The sequence below is a fragment of the Gordionus sp. m RMFG-2023 genome, chromosome 1, assembly GCF_954871325.1.
Source record: "Gordionus sp. m RMFG-2023 chromosome 1, tfGorSpeb1-WG-v2, whole genome shotgun sequence".
Lineage (NCBI taxonomy): Eukaryota > Metazoa > Nematomorpha > Gordioida > Chordodea > Parachordodidae > Gordionus > Gordionus sp. m RMFG-2023.
The window spans coordinates 51841467-51867482 of record NC_088775.1 but is presented as its reverse complement, the minus strand read 5'-3'; the positions used below and the strand labels follow the sequence as shown (position 1 = coordinate 51867482).

Below are 26016 nucleotides of genomic sequence, written 5' to 3'. Positions count from 1 at the left end.
ACTACCAATATTTGGAGGAAATGGCATGTTTCTCACTTAAATTTAGTGTTAACAAAAATGAAAGTCCCCCAAAATATTGGATGGATGCTAACTACTCCATCATAATTGGAAACAATTAAAGCAGATGGGAACTGTTTTTACCGGTAATTTAAAAATGATAAAAAATTTTACCTGATTATATAGTTCATATTTTATTTTATAAATTATGATTGTATTTTTATACTAATATTCATAGGATATATTTATGTTTCTATCATTACCTTAAATTTTAATGATTATATCCTATATAAATACAACATTATTTTTTTTTTAATATAATTATGTTACTATTTCTAAAAACCAATCATATTTTTGAAAATAATAATTTGATGTAAAGTATGGAGATTACAGAAAAACAAGGCTTCTATGGTTTGATTTGATCACATATTGTCTTAATGATGCTGCAAAAAAAAATGATAAAAAATAATATTATATTCAAGGTCAAAATACATGTAAGAATGCTGAATGGGCAACTGATATTGAAATCCGAAGTGTTGCCACATTTCTCAATACCCCGCTTATGATGTTAGCTAAGTATGGAGCTACATTCCAGCAAATGTATCCGCTATTTAGATATGATGATGGAAATATAAAAAATATTTGAGCAAAATATTTATATTAACAATTCTGGATCCCATTTTGTTAATGTTATTGATTTTGATTTTGATTTAAAGACAAAAATTTTCCCAAATTACATAAATTTGGCCAGATTATTATAAAAATTAGGGTCAAGTATGGATCAGATTTTTATCTAAAATGTAGCCTATGTTTAATTCAGACAAATATATGGACCACCTAACTAGAAACCCTAAAGAACCATGAGAAAATCTCAAGAATTCTGTTAGAAATTGTTATAAATATTTTCCAAATGGTTCATAAGTTTCTGAAATTATATTAATTTTGGTTAAGAACAATATCTTCCTAAGTCCTCTTCCCACCCCCTGTTCCCCAAATATGCATATATTTTAAATAATAATTTGAAAGAAAGAATGCAAAAGCAAATATTTTTTAAACTAAATCTATTCATTATAATTAATACATTTTTGGAAAAAAGCATTTATATATTTAAAAAGTTAAATCAAAAATGTTTTTTAAGAAATGAAATATAAGCCAAAGATAAGTCTTAAGACTAAAGTGAAATGTATTGCAATTACTATTAATAGATCCATAAAATTGCTAAATAATATAATATATCAAATATAATTTTTTATCAAGTGAGTAACTTTCATTTATTTATCATAATTAAAGTAAAATATAAATATAAAATTATTGATAAAATTAAATTAAATAAAAAAAGTTAATGCACAATACAAACCGTGGAGTATTATGTTTTGTTAGATTTATAGTATATCTAATTTTATATATTGAGTTTGGTTATCCATTATTTGTCAGCGGATACATAGTATTCTATAAAGTGATTTTCTATTGGAAAAAAAAATCGCATTCCATATCAATTTATTCCATGGGTTTTTGGTTCCTTCTAAAAAGAATACCTCAAACATGATAACCAGTAATGTAGTTTCGAAAGAGACCAAAATTGTTTGAAACCTTTCCCCCATCTGATTTCAATACCTATTTCAATTAGTGGTTGATTTTTCAGTCTTCTCAAAACAGGTATATTTTGATTTTATTTTTCCTCTAGCTGTTTCATCAAAATGCTGCATTAACCTCTCTCTGAGAATTACTAATACTATATATTACAAATTAAGAAATATGTAGTCAGTAATTTGTCTACCTTGTTATATTCTAGTAACTTAAAATGGTTTTGCCTTTATGTATTTTATTGTTACCATAACTTTAAATATAATTAACATATTACAAATATATGAAGTTTTTAATACTTTTATCTGTAATCTGTCTACACTGCGATAGTCTATTTATTTTGAAATGGTCTCAATATACTTTATTGTTTTTGTCCTTAGATCTTAAATTGGTTTTAGTAGATTTTTCTGTTTAATGTAGATTTAACCAATATATAACAAATATATTTAGCTACTCAATACTTTTAATGGTTTTAAAGTGGGCTTAAATTTCATATATAGTAAATACTTTGTTAAAAGTATGTTTTAAACTTCATAAAATAAGTACATTGGATTAGTATACATTATAACATTTAAATGTTTTTGCTTCACATTTGTTAAATTTAGTAGATTTTATTAGTTCTTAAACTAAATAATTGATGTTTTGACTTCTCAATATATATATAAATTACATTTTATAAACATTAGTCTAAATTAGTCAAAGTTTTTGACTTCTCAACATTAATATATTACATTATATACATATTAGAAAAATTAGACATTTTATTTTATTAAATGTTAAAGGTTTTAGTTTCACAAGGGTTAAATTCTAGTTACTATAGATATCTTATTTAGCTAAAATTTAAATAGTTTATTAATTTTTTTTTCAAATATTTAGTTGACTGAATATTTCTCTTTAGGTCTAAATGTTTTTCATTTACTATCCTCATAATACTTTTGTTATTAAAAGTGGTGCCACTTTTATTATTTAAATATACATTATTACATTAATTATGTTATAGCTCTTTGCTTTCATTTATCTTTTTAGTTCTTATTTCCACAAAAGTAGTTCATCTTGTTGGCATTTATGATAACATTATTTATGATTCGACTTTTCTTAATTAAAGATCTTTTTTGTCCTATAAGTATATTAATTAAAATTGGATTAGTTTAAATTTGATATTTTAAGTATTTGTAAGTTTTTAACTCACTTAGTTAAATTTAACTCAATTTTTTGGAATTCTATAGTTTTAAATATTTCTAACTTCACATAATATATTAATTTAATTCATTTTTAGAATTTTATTGCTTAAAACTTTTTTAGCTTGACATAACATATTAATGTTAGCACATTGTAACATTATTTTACATTTTACTTAGATTAATGCAAATATATATTGCATTATACTATATTATTTATGTATATATTCATAGTACATATTATGTATATATTCCTTAGTATGCATATTTTAGGTTGGTTTCTAACATCATGTCCATTAGATTATATATAAATATAGATCTCTAACACAACGCTAACATTATATTATGTATAAATTATTTTATATTACATATATTAGACTATATATATATTTTTTATATATATTAGTTTAACGCTTATTTTATCTCCCTTTTCTCTCACTCGCTAATATTTTTATGACTCCCTCCCAAATATGTTTCTATTTAACTGATTCTGTCTATTTATTAATTCTATTTATGTTTTTCTTTTAATTCAAACGACTTTTTCAGGAAATTATTATTTTTTCTTATATATTTTTGTCTTGACTAAAAATATAACTAATAAATAAAATTTTATTTTTAATATTTCATATTTTTAACTTTATAGGCGCCACTGTTATATTAATTTCTTTTTGTTTCTATTAAACTAAAAGTTTTTTATAATATTGGGTGCCATCGATCTCTCTTTTCTTAACATTTAAATTTTCTCTTTCTTGCTTTTTGGGAATGTCTTATACAACTTGTTATTAATATTTGTATTTATTTATTTAGAACTTAATATAATTTATAATTTTGGTTATTGTAAAGTGATTAGGTTATCCCACCCTGAATTTTTCCCCCTTATTATTGTTTTACTTATTTATTTTTATTAATCATTTCCTTTTCCATAGTCTTCTATTAAACAAAATTTTTGTAAAGTTTTACTTTTACTTTTTATACGCAAGCTCTATTTTATTTCCCTTCAAATTTTAAATCTTTTTCTATTATAATGTCTATGTCAACTCGGTTTCCAAATGTCTTGTGGTTTTTTGAGTGAACCAAAAAAATTTTTTTTTTCCATGCTACAGGATGTGATGGCTATAGCTCAGTAACCCTTTAATTTCTGTGGTCTTAGTTTTTTGGGTAGTTACTTAGGTAGGACTTATTCCATCCCACTGCAGCAGTTCCGCTCTCCCATATTTTATTGAAAGAGGGCAAATAGGTAGCGAGATATTGTTAGAGGTGCTATTTTTGGTTTTTTTGCTGTGACATTATCTAACCCCGGAGCCTTGTTTTCCCTTAGTTTTTGACCACTTATTTCATTTATGGAGAAACCAATCGACAGGGGGGGGGCGAGGTTTGTAATTATGTTTGTTGGTAATTTCCGTGAGTGATAGACTATCATATAACAATCAAGACAAGAGCCTTTTGTTAATCCTGGCCTACAATTACTTTTCTATTTCCTAAAACTTACGGTGGTTCCTATTTCTGCGTCATAGTTCCTTTCTCTCATATCTTTATCAATATCAAAGACCTTTTTTCGCTATTTAATCTATCTATCACTCCGTAGAGTATTTTGTTTCTCTGGAAAAAGAGAAGAAAAAAAACCTTTGTTGCGTGGTGTTCGTTGCTGGATAGTCATAAACCTATTACTGACTAGTTTTTGCCTATTCACTGGAATTTTCACCTATTTAAACAATTCGCGGTAAACCCATTAGCTTTTTCTTATTTTCATGAATAAATTCTAATTTCAATTGATATGAACACATTCTCAATTATTGATAGTAATTATCAAGGCTTACATTAAAGATGTTAAACTTAAACTTAGCCACCACCCACCCTTAAAGTAATTAAATTATTTTTGCAGTTCTTGGGTATAGGCTTTTGTTTTGCCCATTTCTTTTTTTCTATTAGCCTATAGACGTTTAAGCAACAGTTCTCGGACTGTTGCGCGTACAAGTACGTGCGGCTTGCCCACAAACGTGTGAAGGGCTCCTCATTTTTTCTCCCCTTAGTTAACTATCCAGTTTGATGGATTTTTGAGGAAAACCTAGCGTAGCTCTGTTGTATCCACAACCAGAGGGCGAAAACGCTTTTATCACGTATCACGTAATTTTATATATTATCATATGACAATCAAATAATTTTTAGTAATATTGAATTATATATTTTATAGAAGACTATAAAATATTGATAAGGACATCAGAAAATATTTTTTAAAGAATGTTAAAAAAGATAATTCTATATTTCAGTACGTCAATATTTAATAAGGTATATCATATCCATTGTGGGATGATTAATTTTTAATATCATTTTTTATTATAAATAAATAATGGCATTAAAGAATTGAATGCTAATTGTTGCTTATATTTATTAACAAAAACATTGATTACTAAAGTTTATTAAAATATTTATTGTAATCTATATATATATAATCCTCAAAAAACGTCAATCAAATTTAGCCAATAGTTTTCTTTTAAAACATATTTGTTAAAAATGATTATAGCTTAATCGGTCCAATAGTAATCACCTTACCAAGCTCAGCATTCATACACTTACCATTTCATTCACTTCACATATCAAAGCAATGGTATCCAGCAACCAAGTATAATTTTTTCAGTTCTTATATATAATTATATTATTTTTATTAGATTTTTCAACAAAACCCAACTACCAATATAAGAAAAAACAAACCAAGTTAAAAAGCAGAATAAGCAAAATGCATTGTTACCATCATTCCAGAGGTATGTGATGCTATATAGAAAACTTTAAAAGATATTCATATGCCAGTTCCAACTAGAGAACATTGGGAGAAGATATTATAAATTTAGATATATTAATATATTTTTAGATTGCACAAAAATATTTTAACCTGGCTCATTAGATGGTAAGCACTTTATATCAAAGTAAATTTTTAATATTAATAAATAATTTTTTATTATTTTAGAGTTAGAAAAACCAATATCAAACACCTTAAAAAAACTATGAAACCTTATCCTATGAAAAATAACAATCCAGAAGCAAAGCATTATAAGTTAAGTAGTGAGTGAATGCACATTTGGCATAACTACTGATAAGTTTGCCATTAATTCTAAATCTATAAAGTGCTCAGTTGAAAATGCCTGTAAAATATATTATTGATTATGAAAAATTCAAGAGGAATAAGATATTTATTTAAAGACTATTTTAATTCTTGAATTTATGTATAAATTTAACATTTGATATCATTATATATTAAACTAGCTGATAGCCCATCAAGATTAATGGGGAATAATTTTCTCCTTTATTCAATGATGGATAATTAGAAATTTTCCTATTTAATGGGATCTTATTCAGAAATTTATATTTATTAAGATCAGGGGTTATTTTAAAATTTTTCTAAAATTGCAAATAAATTAATAAAAATTTAGTTCAAATGATTTTTTATTGTGCACATAAATTAAAATTACTAAAGATGGGATAAATATAATTAGTACTGCCTAACCTACTATTTACTCTTAACCAAATTCAAGAATCTATGAGTCATAAGTATGGATTCTTCCTTTTATCTGACTATTTAAATTTTTAATTTTTATAGGTAAATTTTAACTATATAGATGAATAACAATAAAAAATACAAATTCTCTTTCACCTAATAATCCTATCCTTTCAATAAAAGAGGTAACCTTATTTTCCATATTCTTTTTAATTTAATATTCATTTTTTTTTAAATTCAACCAATAAAGGATATGTAATAATTTGTTCTATTAAGCACTAACAAACCTATCATTGAACCCTTAACCAATACAAAAAATTTCATGACTCAGTTATATATTTTTCATTTTATCAGACTTTAGATTTTTATAAGTAAATTTATACCCTATTTTTTTGTGACATAATAATTTACTATGTTATTTATATATTAAGTTATCTATATTATTTTATATAGATAAGAATAACAATAAATTCTCATATACCTTGGAATCCTATCTTTTCAAAAAAATATGATATTCTTTTTTATACATTTATTTTAAGATAAGTCAATTTAAATTATATCTCACAACAGAGAAAGGATCAAATTCTATAATATAAAATTTACATCTATTATTCTATTCAAACAAAATAATTTAATTACTCATTTGCTTTCAACTATTCTTTTGTAAAAAGTTAAATTTAAAAAAATTAATATTTTAAATAGCAATAAATAATAATTAAACAAAAAAGTTAAATTTAAAAAAATTAATATTTTAAATAGCAATAAATAATAATTAAACAAAATATAAAACCTTTTTAGAAATGAGAATAGTTAGAGGCAAATGAATAATATAATCATTTTGTTTGTATAGATGTAAATTATATTTTTAAATTTGTCCTTTCTCTGTCTCTATTAGATTTAATTGAAATGGACTTATCCTAAAATAAATAGAAAATAAGATTGGATTCCTAGGTATATTGCTTATCTATATAAAATAATATAGATAATTTAAAAAATATATAAATAACATAGTAAATTAATATGCTACGCAAAATTAGGGTATTAATTTTCTCATAAGATGAAGTAGCTATGATTTTTACAAATGATGATGGTGAACCCCCATTTAAACGGGATATCAAGGTCTATCCTCGAGTTGATGGTAGTGATCTGATAAATATAAATATATTAAGCCCTAATCTTGATCCAATGGTATATCCTCTATTATTTCCTTTTGGTGACCCTGGTTGGAAACCAGATTTAAAGGGTGAAGATGTACAAGGGCAAATATCTCACTACTACAGTTTAAAATATTTAGATTAGCAATTCGTGAAAATGAATTCAACCCAATCCTTTTTGCTGGGAAATTATCACAACAATATATTGTTGATTCCTATTTACAGGTCGAGGCGAATGATTTAAATTTTATTAGACAAAATCAGCCAAAATTACTAGTAGATGAATATTCTGGATTAATGGACTACTTGGAAACAAGGTCAAACAATATAATTACCAGTAAAGCAGTAATATTACCATCATCTTTTCAAGGTTCTCAGAGAAATATGCGAAAACGCTATCACGATGCAATGACCATTGTGCTCAAATTTGGCAAATCTGATTTGTTTATTACTTTTACATGCAATCCTAATTGGCGTGAAATTAAGGAAAATCTATTTCCCGGGCAAAGTCCTACAGATAGACCAGATTTAATAGCCCGTGTTTTTAAATTGAAATTAAATGAATTATTGTTCGATATAAATAAAAAAAATTTATTTGGTAAATCTATGGCTTTTATATATACAATCGAGTTCCAAAAAAGAGGTAAACGATGATAGCAAAATTGAAACATCTCAAGCTATAGATAAATTTGTTTGTGCTGAAATTCCAGATAAAATTCTCGAACCTAAACTTTTTCAGATTGTTACCCATTTTATGATACATGGTCCTTGCGGGATATTTAACCCCAAATCGCCTTGCATGGAAAAGGGCATATGTACCAAAAAATTTCCTAAGGATTTTCAAATGGAAACAAGACCTTGATGGGTATCCATATTATAAAAGGCGAGATAATGGTATTACAATTCTTTCCGGTAAACCTACGGATAATCGTTATGTTATTCCATATAATTGATATCTAATGTTAAAATTCAATGCTTATATTAACGTGGAAATTTGTACATCTATTAAATCGGTAAAATATATCTTTAAGTATATTTATAAGGGCTATGACTGTACTAATGTTGACATTAATGTTGCTTCAAATATAAATATTCATGACGAAATTAAATCACATTTAAATGCGCGATATGTGAGTGCATGTGAATCAATGTGGAGATTATTAGAAAATAATATGCATGACCGCTCGCACGCTGTTATTCGCTTAGGAATTCATTTACCTTTACAAAAGCCAGTATATTTCACTGCTGGACATGAAAGAGATGCTTTATTGAGATCAGAAAATTACCATACTACTTTAACGGCATGGTTTGAGTTAAATAAGACAGATCTAAATGCTAGACAATATCTTTATGGGGAAATATCTTATCATTATGTGTTTACAAATTACCATTGAAAACTAAGAAAAAAAGGATTAAATATAATTTCGAGAATGTATTCCGTTCATCCTAATTCTGGTGAACGATTCTTCCTTCGATTATTATAACTTCGTGTTTGCGGGGCTACAAGTTTTGATTATTTAAAAACTATTAATGGGATTTTAATGAGTACTTTTAAAGAGGCAGCTATTAAAAGAAATTTGTTATCAGATGATAAAGAGTGGGAAGCTTAGAAGAGGGATCAATATATCAAATGCCGTCACAACTTCGGATTACTTTTGCCTTTATCTGCATTTTTTGTCAGCCTGAAAATCCTGCATATCTATGGAATAGGTTCAGATTTATGATGATTGAAGATTATTTGCGTCAATATTCAGAAGTAATTGCAATAAACATGGCTTTAATGGACATTGAAAACGTTTTTCTTGATCATGGTTTACGCTGTCAAAGTTTTGATCTTCCTTCACCTACAAAAATCCCCCCAAAACAACATTATGATGCCCATGTTGAAGCTGCCGATTCAATCGAGCGTATATATAAATTAAACCGATTACAAAAATATGCTTTTGATTTAATTATACAAGCGATTGAATTAGAAAATATTCCAGAAAGATATTTCTTAGTGGATGGCCCTGAAGGTTCAGGTAAAACGTATCTTTACAATACCTTAATGTGTTATATAAGAGCAAAAAATCAAATTGTATTGCCTTTTGCAACCACCGGCATATCCTCTATTCTTTTAAAGGGGGGAAGAACCATCCATAGCGGATTTAAATTACCTGTGCATATCTTTGAAACTTCTACATTCCATATGAATTTACATAGTTAGCTAGCTCTAGATATTAAAAATAGCAAATTGATTATTATTGATGAGGCCATAATGATGATTAAACACGCTTTGCGATGCATTGACCGATTACTTAAAGACATTTTGAAAAATTCCCACCCATTTGGCGGAAAAGTTATTTTATTAGGTGGTGATTTTAGACAGGCTTTATCAGTAGTGCCTAAAGGCTCCAAAGTCGATATTATAGAGTCCTGTATAAAAAGTTCAGATTTATGGAGTCATTTTAAAATAATACATTTGATTTTATAATTTCAATTTACACGTTTTATTTCAGGTTATTTACGGCAAACTACGTGCAAGGAAATTACAACATCATCTTCAAAAACGAAACCACATTGAGCAAAGAAAGGTAAACTTCTTCACTATCGCTAAACCATCTTCCTCACCAACAACAGTAAATTCTATTTTATAATTTCAATTTACACGTTTTATTTCAGGTTATTTACGGCAAACTACGAGCAAGGAAATTACAACATCATCTTCAAAAACGAAACCACATTGAGCAAAGAAAAGAGAACTTCTTCACCATCGCTAAACCATCTTCCTCACCAACAACAGTAAATTCTACTTTATAATTTCAATTTACACGTTTTATTTCAGGATATTTACGGCAAACTACGAGCCATGGCAAAACATTAACAAATAAAAGTCAAAATACGGTGATATACCCGACTAATGCTTAAAATTCTTACATCCCTCTCAATATTGAAAATATTTTAAATCTCCTTTTTTAGGTAAAATTTTCTATATTATTAAATTTAATATATTATATTTTTTATATGGCTACAAATGCATATGTGTTGTAACCCGATAATCATCAACTCTTGAAGTATAAATATTTATTATATTTACTTATAATTCACATCTTTGTCTCTTTTTTTCTATTTCTTCCTTCTTTTTTTCTATTTCTTCCTTCTTTTTTTCATTCTTTTTTTCATTTCTTTGCTCCCCTAAAATTCATCTCCTACCTTCACGCGGTGGGGAGTGAACAGCAATTCTGACTAACAGGAGCTCTGGTAAATAATGTTAGTATTTAGGGTGCTAATAAGAGATATTGTTTCATTTTTGTAATTTTAAATATAAATTTCTAAATCATATCTCAAATTATAATTCCCCGTCATTCTTAACGGGTGATTAGTGTGTATATAATGGTAGTATATGTCTACTTATTTTTGTAAAAAAATTTATTATACTTGTTTGGAATAAATTATTGCCAAATTTTTATATTATATATATAAATAATTTATTATATTTTAAATAAACTAATAAAGATATATTTCCTATTTTTTTCAAGCTTATTTTTTGATATAATGTCTTAACAATTTCAATGAGATTAATTATAGTCAGGCTTGATTTATTTTTATTATGGTATAAATAAATTAATAAATTTAACTATGTTTGCATAACTATTTTTATCAACCTAACAAATTTAAAGACAAAGAATAATAATAATCGCAATTTTAAAATTAAGATAACCCAACTTCATCACTAAACGAGAACATGAGCAATAGGAGAACTTGCTCATATTGCTTTAGAATTATTAACATAAAAAATAACAATTTAATAACCATCCATAGACCACTCACTTCAAGATGCCCAGGTAGTAATAAACCTCCAACCTCCCAGCTTGAACCTTCATCACTTAGCATCTCACCAGATATTTCACCACCACCTTTAATCTAAACCCCAAATGACTAACAATTAATCCACCAAATGAAATCCAACACAGGAAAAGATCTTTATAAAAAACCTGATTTGGAATACCCAAAATTTTTAACAAGCTATTTTAGCCCTGCCATATCACGAATCCTAAAATGCAGCCCTTAAATTAATTTAACCTTTTTATATCAAAATCATTAATAATATTTTACAAAATACAGAAGATCTAAACTGGATAAAATTGATATATTTCCCAATATTAATATTATCAAATCCACCAAAAGATAATCCAACCCCACTATGCCAAACCATCAAAGAAAGAATTGAAAACTTTGATTTTAATTTTAAAAAATTAACACCAAATATCAACGATCCTGCTAAAAAGACTTTAAGTAACCCCTCACACAAACTAATAAATAATAAGATTAATAATTTCAATCTAAAAGGAGTTCTTGCTAACGCAAACACTTTGGCACCCGATAATATCACCACAAGAAATCAACTTTTAGAAAAACATCTGAACCCCAAATACACTCTCCTATAATAAATTTAAAGATAAATATCACTCCCGGAAATGCCTTAACCACTATTAAATCTTTTCCAAACGATTCTGCTCCAGGACTGGATTACCTTCGATCCTCATTTATTATCGACCTCTTGGGTTTACAGTTCCGAATTTCTACTTAATTCTTTAACGAAAATTTTTAATCTTATTATCAACGGGAAATTACCACATAAACTAGCACCAATAATCTTTGTTGCTCAACTAATTGCGTTTGTAATAGCTGAAAATCAAGTGCGCCCAATAGCTACTGGAATTTTCTACCGACGAACCATTTCAAAAATTATTTGTAATCGACTAAAATCTACAATAATCTTAAGCTTAGCTCCTTACCGGATTTGGAGTAAAAGGAAGCTGTGAAGCCGCAATCCATTGCAGTCAACTAGTTTTATCCAACCTCGAACCTGAAGATTATATAGCAAAATCCAATGCCTTTAATTCAATTAATAAGAATAAAATGATCGATACTTTCTTGGAAACATTCCCTAACTACCACAATTACATCCATCTTAGCTATGGCATTCCTTCCTTACTCAAGTTTAATGATTATATTATTAATTCTGCAGAAGGCCTCCAACAGGGTGACCCATTAGGACCACTACTTTTTGCTATACCCTTAAACACTTAATAAGTGATATTGCCCTCTCATGCAAACTCAATCTACACATTTGGTACCCTGACGATTGTACTATATCGGGGACCATTCTTCAATCCAGAATTGTCTAGATATAATCAACAAACACTTTGATGAACTTAATTTATCCTTAAATATAAATTAATGCGAAATTTACTTTTCTCCGCGTCCAACAGACACCATATTAGATAACTTTAGACGGACATTCTTACAAGATTTCAGTATATTAGGAGCCCCATTGGGAGGTGCAGAGGGAGTTTTTAATTTTTTAAATAATTACCTTCAATCACTTTTCCCCAAACTATCGATCTTAAAAAAAATTACCCATCCATCAAGCATATTATATTGTCAAAAACTCCCTTTTAATACCACAAATCCAGTATTGTTAAAAACTTCTGGTGCCTTCTCTTTTGAAATTCTTTTAAAAGAATACGAATATAAGATACTACAAAAGAACACAGAGTTATTAAATATCAAACTCGATTCTAACTCATGACTTCAAGCAACTCTCACTTGTAAATCCGGAGGACTAGGCCTAAGATCGGCATTAAGTATAGCCCTTGTTTCCTCATCTTATCAGCCTTATCAGTAAAAAATATTACCTTGCAAATTATTACCATAGATAGATGAAGCCTTACGTTGTTAGAATATTAATGTCTTACCAAACACAGCCACACCAGATTCAACGAAACAAAAAGATTGGGATCAAGGATTGGTATCTTGTTCCTTAGCTTATCTCAACTTGAGCGATGATCACCAATATAAATCCCTCCTAAGATCTCTTAATTTCAACAACTCTGGCCATGAATGGTTAGATTCATATCCCAGCATTTTAAATAACCAGCTAATAGATAACGATGTTCGTTATGCAATCAATTTACCCTTGGGCGTACCTTTCCTAAACCATTATATTTACATTAAATGCAATCAATCGGCAGACGCATATGGTGGACACGCTCTCCAGTAAATTTATATCAAAAATTAGCCGACATGATAAAATAAATATATTAATAGCTTTTTTTAAAATAAAGCCAATTTTCCATGCATTTTAAACCCGACATCTTTTTTAAATAAAAAACGCCCTGATGGCAAAACAATCGTACTTTTTTTAATGAAAAAGCCTTTAATGTAGGATTTTACCTGCATTGATCTCATGGCCCCATCTAATAATTTGCATGATCCCCTTAATAGAGCTGAATCTCTAAAAAATCAAAAATACTCGCATTTAATGTGTGACAACTTTGTTCCCATAGCAGATACATCAACCTGCTCTTTTGGACAAGCGGCATTAGATCTCTTCAAGATAATATCCAAATCAATCAAAAAATCATACCTTTCTCCATTTTATAAACTCAAGCAGAAAATAGCCATCTCTTTAATCAAATATTCAAAACATCTTGGCCCGACCTCGCCACCTGATTTTTTTTTATTTTTATATTTTACCATAGACTTTATAACATACCATCCATGTTAATTTTTAAATAATAATATTTTATCATATTTGTATATGAATTTTAATAAAAATCAATAGAATTAAAAATTAAGATATTATTTTTTTTTTTTATTATTAAAATAACCTCCTATCTTGTAAAAATATTTTATGACCCAAAATGGGGTATGGAGTAGAAGCCCTCAAAAAAATTTTAATTCCCCTCCCCCCTTAGGAAAATCCTGGTGTAGATGATTGCTAGTATATAACAATCCACCCTTTTTTTTTAAATTATTCCACGCTGTATTTGAAGTGAGTGGTTATCGTTAAGTTTTGTCTATTCATTGTTTAGAGTTTTTGCCATTGTTGTTGTTGCCTAAATCATATCTTTATCGTTGGTTTGTTTGAATCGCTAGTATCCTAATCGTCCAATCATTCGCTTGATCATCATCATCTCATTAGCTTGATCATCATCTCAATAGCTTGTTGATCTCGTTCATTATCACATGTAGTTATTATCATTGTTTTTAATTATTTTTATTTGTTAACTATTATCAGCAATTTACCTCGAATAAAATAATTAATGGAATAAATAATTTATATAGGAATAATATATAGAATAAGGATAATAATCGTATATTGGAATATTGAATTTTGGAATATTTTGAATTGAATATCGAATATTAGAATAAATAATTTGTATGGAATCAAATACGAATTTATTTGTCGCGTTTTTAGGTTTATATTAATAGTAATTTCAATCCACGAGGTTAAAATATGCAAATAAAATATTATGCACATTTCCCTCTTCTTTTTTAAGTTTTTAACACCCTTGTTTTTTATATTTAAAAGTGCCTTAATATTATAATTCCTCTTCAGATTATCATTACTTTTTGTAAAACATATTTCGTTTAATCTCAAATTTTTTTAAAAATAATCTCCTTATCGCACCTTAAATTTACATGTCCAGTATTGGTATTGTCTTCTATTCTCTTTATAATACTTTTATTCTTTGCAATTTCTTTATCATCTTTAATATAAATTGGATTTATTTTATTATCACATATTTTTTTAATTACTAGTATTTCTTTTTATTCTATCATATGATTTATATATTTTAATTTATAAGACTCTATTTTATCTTCATATATGAATTTTGTTGAAATTACTATAAAATTTTTAGTTATAATTATCAAATTTTTTATTAGCTTAATACGATACATGTCCATAACATTTTGTAATAAAATTACACTTTTCATATTTACCCAATTAACGTCTTTCCAGTTTTGATAAAAATTAGAATAATAATCTCATTAATAAACCATGAAGTTATTGTTATTTTTAAATTTATTATGATAATGATAATTTTTTCTTGTCTCATAATAATATTTATTTTCATTATTTATACTTTCTTAATAACTTTTATTACTATATTTAGTATTATGATAATCAACCTTTTTATAAATATATTGATTTTTGTTATAATAATTATTTGAATTCTTATTATGATAATAATTTATTATAACTATTTTTATAAGTTTTAGATTGAAAATTATTATTAGGATAATTAGATATGTGTTGTTCTAGGTGTTTCTTTTATCTTCATTAGTGATTTATAATTATATTCTAATTTTAATCTAATCATTACTTACTCATATGTTGAACTTTTATCTTTTAGCTCCATAGCTTCCAACATCATATAAATTGTCTGGTATTAAGAATTATCTCTCTACTGTCTATTATATCGAAATTTAAAAAATATTCTTATATTTTATCTATAGATATATTTATATTATTTTGATCCCACTTTAGATAATTTTATTTAATATCTTCATATATATTTAATATTACATATCTAAAAAACTATTTTAACCTTTAAGTTACTATATTATTTTTTATATTTTTATACGACACATGTTTATCATCTCTTACATGATTTGAATTAAATAAATCTTTCAGAATCCTCATTCGTCAAGTTTGACCATCTTAGTTTTAGTTTCCATTTGGTGTATCACCCCACTGCCAATATAATTATATCCTCATACATCACCAAGTCTTTTTGTTTCCATAGTATCTAAATTTTTATTTTTATTGAAGAATTTAAAGGTTGAAAACTATTAATTTATGTCCATTACACTTTCCGCTGCCACCATAAAGAATGATGGAATAGGCAGAGAGTTTTCAAAATCAAATTTTATTTTTTTTATTGATCAAAAAATTTAATAATAATTTATTTATACTTTTTACATTTACATGTTGTATAATATATACATACAAAATAAAATTATAATAATATAAAATAAAATTACTAGGTTTTTATATACGCAAATATGGATAGTCCAAATTAGTAATGCGAATATATGATATTTAATTTTATAATACTATTACCAAGTATATAATTAAACAATATTTTAAATTAATAATATTTCTAAGTATATAACAGGGCCCAAAGTAGTTGAGCTTTGGACTCCTCATTAAGAGTAATTTTTTTTTAAAACTTTATTTAATTAAAAACATAATATCAAAAGATAACTTATATATTTTAACAAAATAAATCCAATAGAAAAATTTATATAAAAAATGAGCCATTCTTTGTAAATTTGAAGCTTGCTAGGGATTGTTTTATGTTTCAATTTTATAGAATAAGTTACCATAAGGCAAAAGCATTAAAGTATCCAAGTAATCTTTAAAATAAGACATAATTATAATTTAAAATATATTTCTTTATATTTATTCTTTTCTCAATCATTCTAAATTTCCGAATTTATTGCCATCTTATTTTATTTTATATAGCAAAAATTATTTTTAAAAAATTAACAACTACTATTATTTGGAGTGATCAAAATTTAAAAAAATGATATATAAAATACATACTACTGAAAAGTTAGCAATAGATATCATTTATACCAATCTTATTTAAATAATTATCTCCCATAAATTTTTAGGTGTATATTTTTTTTGTTAAAATATAATTCAATTGTATGAATAAGAAAAATATAGCTTTTATTTCTTGCTAATAGGCCATTTGGCTTAAGTCTATAATTTCCCAACTGTATTAGGGGTTAATTTATTTGTAAGTTACAAGGATAGAGGTTTATATTAGAATATGATAAATACTATGCTTTATTAGACACGAACCCCTCACATTCAGTAAAATTTATTTTTACTGGACAAATTATGTAACAACCAATTTAAAATTAATTAAAATATATAATTATATGATTTAAAATTAATTTTTATTAAATGTATAAGATTAATATTATATATGTTGTCATTTTAAATATATTTACTAATAAATTTTTAATGAATATTAAGCTTGGCGACCACAATAGGGTTTAGTTTAGCAGGCTTGTTTTAAAAATATCGAATCCCGATCACGATCTTTTGAAAAAAAGAGGATCGAAATCCAGGATCGACCTTTTTTTAAAAAAAGGATCGCGATCACCACCATCCTTTTCTTATTTAAATTTCTGATCGATGCAAAATTAACTAATATAAAAATTAGTTAAATGTGGTATAAATTTATTGTAATTGAATAATATAATATAAGTATAACAATTAGAATATATTTATTTATAATTAAAATTAGCCTTTAATAATAAATTTTTTTCTAAATTATCATCATTTAAACAACCACGTTTTTCATTAAGTACATGTTTAGCTTTATTAAACAAGCGCTCCAAGGGTGTGTTATATTCAATAAATATTTTTTTAAATTAATATAATTATTAAAAATATTCACTGAATCATCATTAGAATAAAAAAAATTATTAATGGAAAGAGCATTTTGTGATGAATTTTTCCCAAAAAGGGTATCGATTTCATCAATGCATTCATTTGAAGCATCTGCACGTGGTTGACCCTGTATATTTTCTAAATGGGCAATTAACCATTTTTTTAGCATCAGATTTTGTGGCAGATTAATATAAGGCCAATTTAGCTTAAATTTTGGGTGAATTATTGATGCCAATATATTATTGTCATCATATAGTGAAGGAAATCTATATTAATAGATAATTAATTTATTATTAAATAAGTGTTCATTCATTTTAATCAGGTATCTGCAAAAGTTAGCCCTTTCAAATTTCACAGTCAGGCCTGACCAATCATATGTATAATATTGATTAAATTTAATAACTTTTAATGCCTATGATGGCCCATAATTTTACCAGATATCAGAGGCTTAGTAGCAGGGTTGCCTTTGTCCCCCCATCAGCGGGAGACTCCCGCAATTTTTTAGTTTACACGGAGACATCTCTCTCCCGCAAAACTACCGCAATTGCAAATCTCCCGCAAAAATATACCGCAATTTATTAACTCCCGCAATTTTTTTTTAGCATTAAACATTTTCAATATATAAATAATAATTTTGAGAGACATTAATTTATTATTTTTATATTTTTAAAATAAATTTTAAATATTTATTCGAAAAACTTGTTTAGTTTGTAAATTTCTTTCTATCCTGTTTTATTTTTAATCAATCAACATCATTCCATTCATATAAGTAGTGTTGTTAAAACGCCGCAAGTCGCGACCCCGACCCAAATCTCGGGTCGTTTTATTCGACTCCGACTCAATGTTTGGTTCGTTTTTTTCAACTCCGACCCAAATCCAAGCCGAAAAAAACGACCTCGACCCAAAATATGGGTCGTTTTTTACGACTCCGACTCAAAATTTGAGTTGTATTTTTCGACTCAAACTTGAAATTTGGGTCGTATTTTTCGACTCAAACTTGAAGTTTGGGTCATATTTTTCGACTCAAACTTGAAGTTTGGGTCATATTTTTCGACTCAAACTTGAAGTTTAGATCGTATTTTTCGACTCCAACTCAAAGTTTGGGTCGTTTTTCTGACTCAGACTCAAACATCGGGTCGTTTTATTCAATCCGACCCAAAATATGGATCTTTTTTTTAAAGACGACTTAAAGTTAGGGTTGCTTTTTTTCACCCCTAACCCAATATCTAGATCATTTTTTTCGACCAAAAGTCAAATAACATTTAGTATATATTAATATTATAGGCGGGAAAGTTACTTAAAGCTTCTTTAAATTATAATGCTCTGATTAACTATTCATCATAGTTATATTTTAAAATTTTTGAAAAGTGCCATTTGTCATGATGGTTATATTTGAACTTTTTTAAATGAAATAGATAAAAATATATATTGTAGACATGTTAAATCAAAAATTCAGTGAGGATGTATCATAGATAGGTGACAATTGTCATAATCACTATTTTTGAACTTTTTCAAATTTTTTTAAAGGAAATAGCTAAAAATATATATTCTAAACATGTTAAATTAAAAATTCAGTGAGGATGTATCATAGATAGGTGACAATTGTCATAATCGCTATTTTTGAACTTTTTTGAGTTTTTTTAAAGCAAATTGCTAAAAATATATATTCTAAACATGTTAAATTAAAAATTCAGTGAGGATGTTTCATAGATAGGTGACAATTGTCATAATCGCTATTTTTGAACTTTTTCAATTTTTTTTAAAGGAAATAGCTAAAAATATATATTCTAAACATGTTAAATTAAAAATTCAGTGAGGATGTATCATAGATAGGTGACAATTGTCATAATCGTTATTTTTGAACTTTTTTCAATTTTTTTAAAGCAAATAGCTAAAAATATATATTCTAAACATGTTAAATTAAAAATTCAGTGAGGATGTATCATAGATAGGTGCCAAGAATGAATGTTTTCAGTCAAAAGATATTTAAATTAGCTTTTATTTGATATCCATATCGATTTTTATCTTTTTAAAAATATTCCTGACCCCCCAAGACTTAGACCCACCCGCTTAAAGTGATTATTATTATTTTAATAAAAACATATTTTAATTACCTTTTATTTGATACCCATATCAAAAAAAACTTATTTTTTACCCCCCCCCCCTTCTTCATCTACCCCCCAGACCAAGTCATACCCATCAAGACCAAAAATGAATGCTTAGAGTCGAAAGATATTTAAATTAGCTTTTATTTGATACCCATATCAAAATTATTTTGTTAGAGATATAATATAAAATATTTTATTTATATATATATTATATCTTATTTATTGTATTATGTTAAAAAGTTATTTTATGTTTACAAAATAAATAAATATTGTGTAATTTATATAATAATTTGAAGATATGTGGTAAAAATCTATTTAATATAAGATTATAGGCTTTTTAACAGCTTTTATTTAAGGTTTCACAAATTGTATAAAATCAAAAAAAATATCATAATGTTCAAATGAAGATATTTGATTTTTTCTAAAATAATTCTTTGTATAAAGGGATCCCTTTAAAATCCGCGATGATCCCGGATAGTTCTGATCCCATTAAAAATTACGACAATACTGGGGTTTTGAAATCTTTATGATTCTAAAACGAGAAACTATTTTTTTTAAATAAAATTCTGTATTAGTATATTGGATTCGAACTTTAATATCATCATTTTCTTTTGTAGAAAATTGAGTAAAATTTAACAAAAAATAAAATTATACCTAAAACGAATTATTCACTATTCGATTTTATTTTATAAAATTCGTATTTTATGAATAAGAAAATTATTTGATTCGAATCGAATGAAGAAAATATATTATCTGTGGAATATTTTTTTTATCTATTTATTATTCGATCGAATTATTCTTATTATTTGAAATAATTTATAAATATTAGAAATTATTCGTAATTAAATATACCAAATTATTTGTTAATATTTCAAATTATTCAGAAATATTCAAACCCAGAAATATTTGACATGATTCTTAAGTATTTAAAAGTTCCAAAGTTTTTACTTTTTTTTTTCAACATCTATAAACCACTTATTAAATTTTAATATCCTTTTTGAATATATTTTTGAAGAATTTAATTTTTGGCATCGAATATTCGATGAATCAAATCCAATAATGTTTTCATTATTCGAACGGATACGAATAAGGAATTATTTAATTCGTACTAATACGAATAATATAATTATTCGATTCGAAAACACGAATTATGTAAATATTTGATTTGATTCGTATTTTTGTAGGAGATTCAAAGAATTTTTTATTTTTTTATGTAAAAAATTTTAAATAAGAATATTAAATTTAAAAACTTTTTTTTTATTGAAGAAATATTAATTAAGCAGAAGAAATAATTTGTGTCCTAAATATGAGACTTCTTGAAAATTAAAAAATATTAGATAACTTTTTAGCTAAGTTCTATATCTCTTTTAAATTATTGAGGAATAATTTTGATCAAATAAATTTATGCTCGAATTTAAGCTCTTCACGAAAATTAGAAAGTATTAATAATAAATTTTTAGCTGTTTTATATTAGCATTGTTGAACGGCCCAATTAAGATTATAACCAAAATTATATTTTGTAAGCCTGTAGATTTTACACATATATGGCAGAAAGATTTTTACCTCTATTTGCCAAATCTCCAATCTTGCATAATATTAATTTGGCTAAAATCTTAATCAGGCCGTCCAAAACATCACTATTTTATATATCTCTTATATTATTCAAGAATTTGTTGATCAGACAGACCATAATTACTTCTTAGATTTATTAATGTTTGAATCTTTGAATTATAAAAAAGTTTTTTTTTTAAATAAAAAATATCATAAAAAAATAATACAATAGCAACAACCAAAAATGATTTATATTTTAATTTCTATACCTAAAAAATAAATTCTCATCATGTACATAAAAAAATTTATAAACAAAGAATAAAATATTATTTGAAAAAAAACATGATCTATTTGTCTGTTTATAAAATATATAAAAAATCTATCAGACATGACTTTGCAAAAAGTAAAAATAATTATATAAAATAGTTAAAATTAAATTTTATCCACGCCTTTATTTCATTTATTTCTGGAATTATTTAGAAGGGTAAATAAATGAGAAAGCCGTTTATTTTAGCTCGCTATAACACCTGGTTCTTGAGATATAGGGGCTCAAATCTGTAAAATTTTTAAAATGCTTATATCTCAAAAACTAATTATATATCATATTGTAAGTAAAAATATTCTCTAAAGGGCTATCAAAAAATAATAAAAATTGGCGCCAAATTGAGTCTTTAACATTCGGTTTACCTATAATGCTTTCCCTGTATTTTTAAGCAAAAAAGGGAGTTTGTTTTCAATTATATAATAAAATATATATTTATTAAATAATGTGAACAGGATTTCCATTGATTTTTAAAAACGGCTAAATCAATATTTTAACCAGAAAACAGTTTTCGATAATAGATGTCTAAACCTTTGTGCCATCTATCCGGATCTGGACCTTGGGTCTGAACGCCGGGTCTGTGCTCGGGGTTCATGCTCAGAGCTGGTTTTGTCGATATTTTAGACCCAAACACCGGGTCTGGGCTCTACACAACCAACCAATTAACAACACTACTTATGCAGGCAAAAATAATTTTATATGTAAATAGGAAAATATCAAGTGCAGAAAAGGCTAATTTTATGTAATATTAAAGAACTTTTCATTCACTTTAGAGAGACTCATAACGATATACAGTTAGGTCTGAGTAGATTTGCTTTCTTACGACCTAAAAACTGTGTTTTAGCAGGTGGTCCAGGTACACATACCATGTGTATCTGCACATTACATTAAGATTTTAAGCTTATTTTAATAGGTGGAAAATTAAAACAGCTAATAAACAATATTGGTCATTATAATTATCCTGTGTAAAAACAGAACAAATTAATTAATTAATAATAACTAATATGAAATATTCGTCCTCTAGTCGACTCAATTCTATATTTCGTATTCATGGTCAAGTTCAAAGTCTAAAGTATATAAATGTAAAAAATAGATCACAAATATCTTAATTAATAAAATAAATATTCGTCCTCTAGTCTTCTGTTCATATAAGTATAACTATTCGTCCTCTAGTCGACTCAAGTATATATTTTGTATTCATAACTCAAGTTGGAAGTCTAAAGTAAATAAATGTAAAAAACAGAACAAATATCTTAATAAATAAAAACTAGTTTGAAATATTCGTCCTCTAGTCGACTCAAGTTCATAGAAAACTATTTGTCCTCTAGTCGACTCAAGTATATAATTCCTATTTGCAACTCAAGTTGGAAGTCTAAAAAAAAAGTAATAACAACAAATATCTAAATTAATAATAACTAATTTGAAATATTCGTCCTCTAGTCGAATCAAATTCATAGAACTATTCGTCCTCTAGTTGACTAAAGTATATAATTCCTATTTAAATCTCAAGTTGGAAGTCTAAAATAAAAAAATGTAAAAAACAGAACAAATCTTAATTATTAATAATTAATTTGAAATATTCGTCCTCTAGTCGACTCAAGTATATAGACTTGAGTTCACGATTTGAGTTCACGACTTGAGTTCACGACTTGAGTTCACGACTCGAGTTCACGACTCGAGTTCATAACTCAAGTCAGTTTGGGTCGATTTTTTCGACCCAAAACTTAGACTCAGTTTTCGACTGAGTCGTAGTTACTTCCATCCGTTTAACATAAAGTAAAATACTTACGTAAATTATGAAATGGTAAAAGATTCTCATTCTCACTTATATCTGCTGTCAAATCAATAGTAGTAGATTTATTATCTTCGAAATCTATAGAGGACATTATTAAACTGAATTTATTTAATAATTAAATTAAATAAATAAAACTTGTAGTTGTATGCTCTAAATCTCGTACAAAAAATTTGGGAAATTGTTGAAATATAAAATCTGGTGGAATGGTGGTTGATAAAATATGATGTAGATAGATATTTTTTTAAAAAATAATAATTTAATTTAATTTTCAAAATTTTTATTTTATTTATTTTAAGTAAAAAATTAATTTTTAAAAGGATCGGGATCGAATATTTAAAAAAAAGATCTCTATCACGATCCTCAATTCAAGGTCAGGATTCTAAATCCGAGAAAATTGACAAATTTAGGATCGAATCCAGGATCGGCGATCTTTTGATTCGATCCTTTAACAACTCTGGGTTTAAGGCTATAGTTTGTATTAGATTATGGGAAACAGTATATTTCATTATAAACAAACTTCTCGGATTTAGTAAAATTTATCTTAACTGGGCAAATACTAAAAATCAATTAAAAATTTAATAAAATATATGATCATTTGATTTAAAATTCATTTTTATTAAATATAAAATATAAATACAGAATTATTAATTAGTCTTTAATAAATATATCAAAAAAATATATGTGTTAATAATATCTTCATCATATAATTAAATATTTATCATAGATTTATATTTCATTTTCCAAAAATTAATATTTATTTTATTTATTTGATTTAATTTTTTTTCTTTCTTAAATTCTTTTATGTATTCATGAATATATATTTTGAGTGAAATATTTACAAACTTTCTCATGGAATTATGATAAAGAATTACTGTTTATGGGTGAAGTATTAGAGGAGTTGCACCAATGACATTAATACTATAGACTGCCGATTAATGTATTTGAAGTGGCAAAAATTGAATTGAGTAGCAGCCATTTTGTGTTTGGAGCTTTTAGGAAAGAAATTTAATATTTTATATAGACTAATCAATATAAAAGAAAATCTCTATACTAATAAGAATATAGTTTAAAATTTTGTAATTTCCAGAGAAGTAAGGATTTATTGTTTTCTTTAATACTTCATGAATATCTTTAAGATTTTTCAAATATATTTAGACTTATCAAGTTAGAATGAATATTTTTTATTTTAATATTATTTATATATTCAATAACAAAAATCAAAGTGAGGAAAGATATATTATGATTTGAAATTTATTATAAAATTTAATATATTTTTTATATTTTAAGAAAATGGTAATAAATTGTAGTGCATATAACTGTAACCAAAAATATTGTTCAGGAAGCAAAATTTTCTTTCATAAGTATGATATCTCAAATTAAATATTCAGAATTAAATCTAAAGATGCAGCTTACATTAACTATTTTTTCTCCTAAAAATTATTATGTCAGATTTGCTATGAAAATATTTAACATGTGATTTGGAATTTTAGAAATTACTCCAAAAATATAATTGAATATATATGATTTTATTGATAAATATTTTGAATTATACAAAAAAAATTTTGATATAATTTCTTTTGTATTTATTTTTTTAGCAGCTAAAAAGAGGTTATATTTTATAATTTATAAGTCTTTTTATATTTTATTTTTGCTTTGAATTATGTTATTCCTTAATAATTATAACTATCCATTTCTAAATATATTTATTTAAATTTAATTCACTAAAGTACAAAAATCAATAATGAATATGTATATTGTGAAAAATAAAATAATCTTATAAATTTTTACAATAATAAATACAAATAATATATATATGTTATATTTACTTCTAATAAAATAAATGTATTATTATAACCAAAAGTATATGGTATAAAGAGTAGTTTTTGCTTACAAATAATCACCATAATTTTTCCTTGACCTATAAATATTTAAGTTAAATAACATATTTTTATAATACTTGATTTATGCCCTTGAAAAAGTACAGCTCTGTTAAATTTTTGCCTAAAATCTAATTTTAATTTTTGTTTACATTAGGCAATAATCAAAACAGTATAACCATAAATGCTCTAAAAATGGTTTTTATTCATTGTAAAACATATAAGATTATAAATATAATACATAATAAAAATAAATCTGAAATTTATGAAATTATCATACGTTTCTTTCCTAAAAGCTCCAAACACAAAATGGCTGCTACTCAATTCAATTTTTGCCACTTCAAATTTGATTTTAGCATTACGATCGGCAGTCTATAGTATTAATGTCATAGAGTTGCACAAAGTTCGATGAGTAAATAAATTTTATTCTTCGTCAAAAAGTTATAATCATATATAAAATCAGTTCCTTATATACAATAAAAAGAAAATAATAAATCTGAAATATTATGGTTCTAACTGTTTTTGAAAGTAATATGAAATATAAATTTTTTTAGCTTTGAATACTTTAGCGAAGGTAGAACCATTATTTACATTTATTTATTTCTATAATTCATTCACAATAACTATCAGTTTTCATTGACATTTTATTCAGTATAATTTAACCATAAGGTGCAACTTAATTACAAATGGCGATATATAATTACACGTTAATGGATG

At 25.7% G+C, this 26016-nt stretch overlaps 2 long non-coding RNA genes across 2 annotated transcripts in view; both read left to right on the top strand.

Moving 5' to 3' along the window:
- The first annotated feature begins 4773 nt into the window (after positions 1 to 4773).
- LOC135931885 (uncharacterized) overlaps positions 4774 to 26016 on the top strand; it is a 91551-nt gene continuing 70308 nt past the window's right edge. The window contains exon 1 of the long non-coding RNA XR_010573196.1: positions 4774 to 4883. This is a non-coding gene — a long non-coding RNA (uncharacterized LOC135931885). The remainder of the gene's footprint in view (positions 4884 to 26016) is intronic.
- On the top strand, positions 9831 to 10353 carry LOC135922820 (uncharacterized). Its single transcript, XR_010571039.1, has 3 exons — positions 9831 to 10021; positions 10065 to 10184; positions 10228 to 10353. It is a non-coding gene; the product is annotated as an uncharacterized LOC135922820 (long non-coding RNA).